Source organism: Pollicipes pollicipes, unplaced genomic scaffold (genome assembly GCF_011947565.3).
Source record: "Pollicipes pollicipes isolate AB1234 unplaced genomic scaffold, Ppol_2.1 Scaffold_7262;HRSCAF=8765_pilon_pilon_pilon, whole genome shotgun sequence".
NCBI lineage: Eukaryota > Metazoa > Arthropoda > Thecostraca > Pollicipedomorpha > Pollicipedidae > Pollicipes > Pollicipes pollicipes.
In genome coordinates, this window is record NW_023597055.1 from 17,209,021 (window position 1) to 17,215,690 (window position 6,670).

General features: G+C 46.7%; 1 long non-coding RNA gene across 1 annotated transcript; it reads left to right on the plus strand.

Annotated features, from left to right (window-relative positions):
• Positions 1-4,818: 4,818 nt before the first annotated feature.
• On the plus strand, positions 4,819-6,239 carry LOC119113742 (uncharacterized). Its single transcript, XR_005095953.1, has 3 exons — positions 4,819-4,961; positions 5,451-5,555; positions 5,846-6,239. It is a non-coding gene; the product is annotated as an uncharacterized LOC119113742 (long non-coding RNA).
• Positions 6,240-6,670: the final 431 nt, after the last annotated feature.

Sequence of the window (6,670 nt, forward strand, 5' to 3'; positions counted from 1 at the left end):
GTAGCGACATGAGATGCAAAGAAGTGCATTCCTTGTTTAATTTTGAGTTAAATAGTGTATAGTTGCATGCGTTTTAAGCCTCCATTTAAAATATTGGGCTCCATTAAAACAACACGGCTAGGCCTTCGCGCGCAACCCGCCGTGGATCGTCGTGCAGTGCTCCTAGAAACTGTCGCATGCTAGAAACTGAAATAATTGAAGCACGCTTTTGGTGGCAAAACACTCCCACCCAATGCTCCAGTGGCCACCAACAAAAGTGGCGTGGCGGCACAAAATGCCACCTTTGTATCATCAGAAACTTGGAGGAGGGGGTGGGGGTGTCGCATTGGCTCCCCATATTGGGTCGTTGGGTCAATGTGCTGTTCATAAGGAGATAGCTACTTGATGTGAAGCTATTCACAAATTTCAACGCAATTTTCTCGCTTTTGGCAGCTATTGCATGACAGATTTTTGAATTAACATCATAAATGCCCATTTTAATGACGACTGACTGGGGTAACCTGGCCTGACATAAGCTGACTGTACTGGGTCGCTTTGGTCACCTAAGTACTCCTCTGGCAATTAAGGGCTCCGGCACCGGAGTGAGTTGATCATCTTCAAAGCCCTCTAGAATCTTGGGTTCTTATTAACTCTTCAGGGAGCTTTTGGCCACTGGGAGGCCCATCGCTCAAGAGACCTGCTGTTTTTGGCGCCTGCTCTGTGGATAATTCTGAGCCCTCAACAGTTCCTCAGGCCGCACGACGCAAAATGCAAACATTCTTTTTTTTTGCAAAATTTTTTTTGCAAACAAGGTACGCCGATGCGCTCGCAGGCACGCAGATTCTGAACACATGCTTAAAGCCACGTATGCGTAGAATTATTGGAATTATTGCTTATCTCTCTTTTACCAAAAGTGCTTTAAGCTATGGCTTATTTTTTGTATACTCCTTGTTTCATATCTTAGACACTTATAGCAATATAAACTTGATTTTATCACTTCTACTCAAGCAACATTTTCAGCTATCATTTCAAAACTGGCAGAACATGAGGACCAGGATGCGGACAGGCAGCCCGACATTGCAGGGGGCCAGCTCAAGCATGGTGGTGGTTGGGGGCGGGCATGACCCCGAAAAATTATAAGTTCCACCGATGCGGAACAACTTACGAGAAGCTTGGAAAATACGTTTTGCGACGAAAGTGATGAGTACGCGTTATGGCGTCTGCAGTGTTGGAAGATTTATACTGAAAGGATGCACGCATAGTGAGCTTCACTTGCTTTTTCTTAGGTGTTGCAAGTTGTGCACTCAATGTTAGGGCATTCAACGCCCAACGCCCTCCGTGAGAGTGTATGCTTTTCCTCGCCTTAACAGAACGCGTGTACGCGCGTTCTACAACCAGGGATCTTCCTCACGTTGTGTGTGCTCGGGGGTGGGTGGCAGTCCTCCACACTCCGGACGTTGTGGGGCCTTGTCACCCGCTTCCCCTACATTGGTGGGGCCCCCGCTCAGAGGCACGTCACTGTTCATGAAATTCGCTATCTTGCGAATTACTTGCGTCGGAATGTAAGCAGCTCTCATTTCTTGGCGAAAATAATAGGCATTCGATCAAAGCTATTGTCCAGTACTACAGTCCGAAATACTTGCGTTCAGACCATTTTAAAATAAAATGGCATATTTTAGGTTCCTAGTGGTCTATCACAGTAACTACTGGTTATACGGCAACAAAACGTTCTCATTTTTACATGTGATGATATCAATGACTTATTTGTGTTGGCATCTTGGAGTGGTTAAACCATTTGTGAGCTGTGTCTGCAGAAGATGCACATGACCATGCCCGCGGCTTTTGTTGGGAACGTTACTTCGGGGAGATGAAAACATTTCCAAGACAAACAAAACATGCCGCTACCAATGAATATCTGTGGCATTGATCTGCCGGTTTCTGCGACATCTTAGCTTCCGGACTCGCACACAGTTGCTCGCAAGATATTCGCAGCTGTTGGATTTACCTTGCTCATGGCGTTCGTCAAGGTATTTCCATCCCTGTTACAAGTCTCGTTTTCCACGGACTGAAGTGTACGCACTTCGCAAGCGCCTTTGTGTGCCTTGTTTCATCGCGAAAATCCACTGAACCATACCGGTCGAACATTTTTTCACATCGATCTCAAGGAAATGAAACAGTTTCAGCGCCCAGACCATGGTGACTATGCCCTTTCTGTTCATAGCATTGAACACAGTATTCAGAACGTCCGATTTATATCGCAGATATGTGCCAAGATGTCTTTTAAACGGAATGTTTCACATTTAAAGATATTGCAGAAAGCGTCGGGTATGACGAAACAAGCTCACTTACAACTATTGGTATGTTTTTAGCAGAAAAGACTACTCTCGACAGCATAATTTCCGTGTTTAGTAAATATCCTCCTCAATGCGCCATTGTCTATTTACGTCACTGCACCTTGCACAACATGGAGTGAGAGCTGATTGACAGCCGCTACGTCTGGAAATCGTGCTCACGAATGTCAGATATCAACGACTCGACCATTAGATTTCTCCCGGCCTTGATCGCTGCATGGCTTATGGAATGACAGGAGCTCAATGACGTTATTATTACGTAAGTTGTTCAGTGCATTAGCGAGGAGTATTAGTCACACATATAAGACAGTAGTATTAGCCTTATTCCTCGGATAAGCCAGGAGAATGGAGATATAGTTAGATTATATATTTACTATACACCTAATTACGTCTCCATTCTCCTGGTTTTTCCCGAGAAATAAGGCTAATACTAGTGTATTATCTGCGTCATTATCATGTCATGAATACCAAGGTGACCTAGAAATACTCCCCTAGCAGGAATTTGGTTCTTAGAAGGGCGGATTGTGAACTGCACTGGTTGTCAAGCCGTCATGATCATCGGTCGTCAAGATGGCCATTTCAATTCAAGACCCCATACAGATGTGGTGCGCTCCCTTTAATGTAAGACAGGCTGAGAATGACGCTTATCAGATTGTAGCGGCCGATGCTCGTAACCATTCTAATGTTTCAAAATGGCTCATAAATTGTTGTTTTGCAGCAATTTAAAATACTTCAATAGCTTTTCTTATCGGGGAACAAGTAAACATGCAGGAATTTTGTTTTATTTTTTTTCGTTAATGATGAGGGAAGAAATGTGTGAATGACGCAACTTTTTTCTGAGCACGTGCAGCATTGGATTCGTATTTTTTAACCGAAAATAGTTAAAATGCGGCAGTGATGATATCCGGGTGAGAATTGCGTAGTGGGTATAAGTAGCCACTCAGAACTGTGGTCAGAGAAGCCCAGAGCAACAGCTCATCTACCGGAGAGTCGCATGTTCTTTCGACTTGTGACGATTATACAGTGATGTACCTTCACGATAAAATTACTGCCTTCGTCCCCTAGACCACCGAGTAGGATTGCTTGGCATATGGAGTAAGGCCGAGCATTTTGACCTTTTTTTATTTTGCTTTGGTCAGCTGAGGTGAAATATATTTCTCGGCTCAGATGATGAAATATGTTTCTCAGCTCAGCGAAATGTTTTGTGGACTGCCTTTTTAACCGATGGCATCTGAACATTACGCTTGAGATATTGAAACATTACCGCGAAGTTCGCAATGGGCTGACAGTCTATACCAAAAGAAAAACGTTTATTTGTATCAAACTCCGCTGCTACGCATCAAATAGTTCACTTCCTTCTCTAATCGTTCGCCGTCAATTAGCCGTACATAGTCGACCCGAGGCCGGCCGACCTGGTGCCATCACTTTCGGATGGGTCACGACCGGGCGGCGCGATCCGCATCAGCCTGGGCGGGCCGGTTATGTACAGCTTCCAGAATCATCTCCGTTCAAGCCCAGCCGTCTGGCAACTCGAACCAAGTCACATGTTCCTCCGGAAGTTAAAACAAACATTGCTAGACGGAGCGCGATTGAAAATTTCGTTATAAGCCATTATCAGCGCCCACACAGCCAACTATTGACTCAGGTAGTTCCGGGAAGCTCAAGGCGGTCATACTCTTTGTGATTGGTCTTGCCTTCTCGTTCCATCCATCGGACGATGTCATGTACGTTTTCAGGCGTTAGTAATGACGTGCATTACAGCATTTCTGTAAGACGCGGTGATGATCGTTTCCATTTGTAAGCGGTTTGTAAGGTGAGCAACATGCTACCCCATGAAATGCTACCGTGTATGCTACCGTAGGTGCTCACGCGATGTGAGAGAACTCACTGAAGCACAAGGCCGCTGTCGGTTGTAGGCGAGGACCCTGTGGCGTGGAGTGAGTGCTGATAAGAGTGAGATGCTGGTAAATAAAAGTTCGAGACTTACAAGTTATCTTTGCCTGCCTCGCGAAGACTGACGTCAGTCCCGGGTAATTCAAAATTGACTTTCTGGATCTCGTTCTTTTTCAACCTTGTCAGCCTTGAAAGGGTCAAACATAACTTTACTTATTTTGCTTTAATTTCTAGCATTATTGTTTTAAAGACCTGTGGAGAAACAAATTTAGCCACTTATGCTAATGAAACACACAAGCTTTTGAACAGAGAGCAAATGTGCGCTACTGACAGATAACAGCGCTGCATGCACATTAAGGGATGCAGTGATGCCAAATTCTATAAAAAAACATGTGTTGGTTGTCCGCTTTCTTCATTTTTACTGTGTAACGTAGCATGGACGGAAAAATATCGCTGCTAAAATTCGAAGAGCGAGCTGTCTCAACGCCAGTGCCTGCGACGCCCGCTGTCAACCGAGTTCGGTGCAAAGGTCATGTCATTCCGGCAAAAGTCATGGCCCTGCCGACGGGGGCCGTCACAGTGACGTCACTGTCTGACCCCTCTGCCATTCCTCATCCACGGCTCGGCATATAAGGCGGCCAGAGGACGGCTGCGCACAACCTCCTCATTTCTGCCGCTCCGCCATGCGCCTGCCGCCCCTACTCCTCGTGCTCTGCGTGCTGGTCCTCGCGGCTGAAGGTGAGTTGGTGGGAAGGTGAGAGAAGGTGAGAGCCCACTTATTGAGCACTTAGGCTGCCTAAGCAGGGAATGCGTTACGAATGACAATAGGCCCTCAGAAAACTTGTGGGGCGCTACCCTGTAGCAATTTTAGACAGGCAAAATGTCATCAAGTATTCGAATTATCATATTATAGCGTACCATTATGCTCATGTTATCAATGGCATTACACTATCATGGGCGAAAGTCATGTGTTTTTCGGCTGTTTCTAGGGTGATGTTCCCGAACGCATGCCGGGAAGTTGTCATGGATTTTGTCAATTTTCCAGCAGCCTGAGATTGGCCCAAGCAGAAGAGGTTATCTGTAGTTTGAGTCGTCCCACGTCAAGTAGGTCGCATGTTGGCGTTTGCGCACAGATGGATTTGTAGAAATTCCCTGAAGATCTCATGTCAAGCTGACAGCACGTTAGCCGACACCCACGGGCACTGCTAAGCTGGCTTCGTTTTTCAGGATGGAAGTGTTACCGTCCGCGGCAGACGTGCGGTATCTTCCGTAACAAGGTGTGCCTACTATGCAGATATGGAAAGCTCTGCTGCCGCGGTGGTGATACTTTCAGTAAGTAGAGACTGGATTTAACTAATGGCGAGGCTTTGGAAACACACATGGCTGAACTATGGAACTGGGATGGCTTGTACAAACCTTAATGACATGAGTTTGACGTCGCTGGAAGTGGCAAGGTTATTACTTTTGCTGTTGACATTGGAGTCTTACTAGGCGTGTGCTGCTAGATTTTACCATTGCAATGCCCGGGCAATGAGGAGAGGATATGTGTTAACGCACACCCGTGATCAGCTGACAACCATGTCTGATATGCAGACGATATCGTGATGGCTCTTTTATTCCAGGAGAGTGCCAGAGAAAGTGCAAATATGGACATTGCTATCCGTGCCATCTCGGTTTCTGCTGCCGCCCCCCTTTCTGTCAGGGCAAGAACTGCAAACAGCGCTAATCGCTCTGCTGAAGAAAGCATACCTGCCATCAGCAAGAGGACATCTCCAGCGTTCGGAGCGTTCAGCAGCTTATATCACCCAGTGTAGATGGCTAACGACGCGCGCGCAGCGATCCGAAAGAACATGCTAGCAATCATGGTCTCGCGGGCTTGGAGGGCGCTAATCAAACATGCACATTAATTGTTAATTAATTGAACGCCGTTAATTGAACACATTGGCCTGTCTGTGCACTGCTGCCGCTGAGGACGATAGCCGTCGAATGTCACCTGGCTCAGACAAATAAAGGAGATGGGTAACTCTCATTTCTATTGTTTCAAGGAAATTTCATCGAGCATTCGTAGGGATGGTTTGCTACCAGTCATTGCCGAGCATAAATTGGTGCGAAGAACCTGAGCCCACCACCCCGGCGCGGTAATTTCAGTCCAAGTGACAACTTTTGCGGATGTATTTTAACGTGCCGCGCAGTGTCATGACACGGCTGCACCGGTGTCAGTCCGGGTGTCTCGGCCAGCAGCCGATCAACAGTCAGCAGACGAGCCGCACGAGGGCGCTGTCAGGGGCACCGCATCAACACCCCAGCGTGCTCTCAACGCGACACTTTGGTTGGGTGCCCGTTGCCCCACTAACTAAGCTAGACAGGAGACTGCATCGTTCGTCCATCGTGCTTCCAGAGCATCGCACGTGATTGTGGAGAAGAACATAATTACGATACAATGCAAC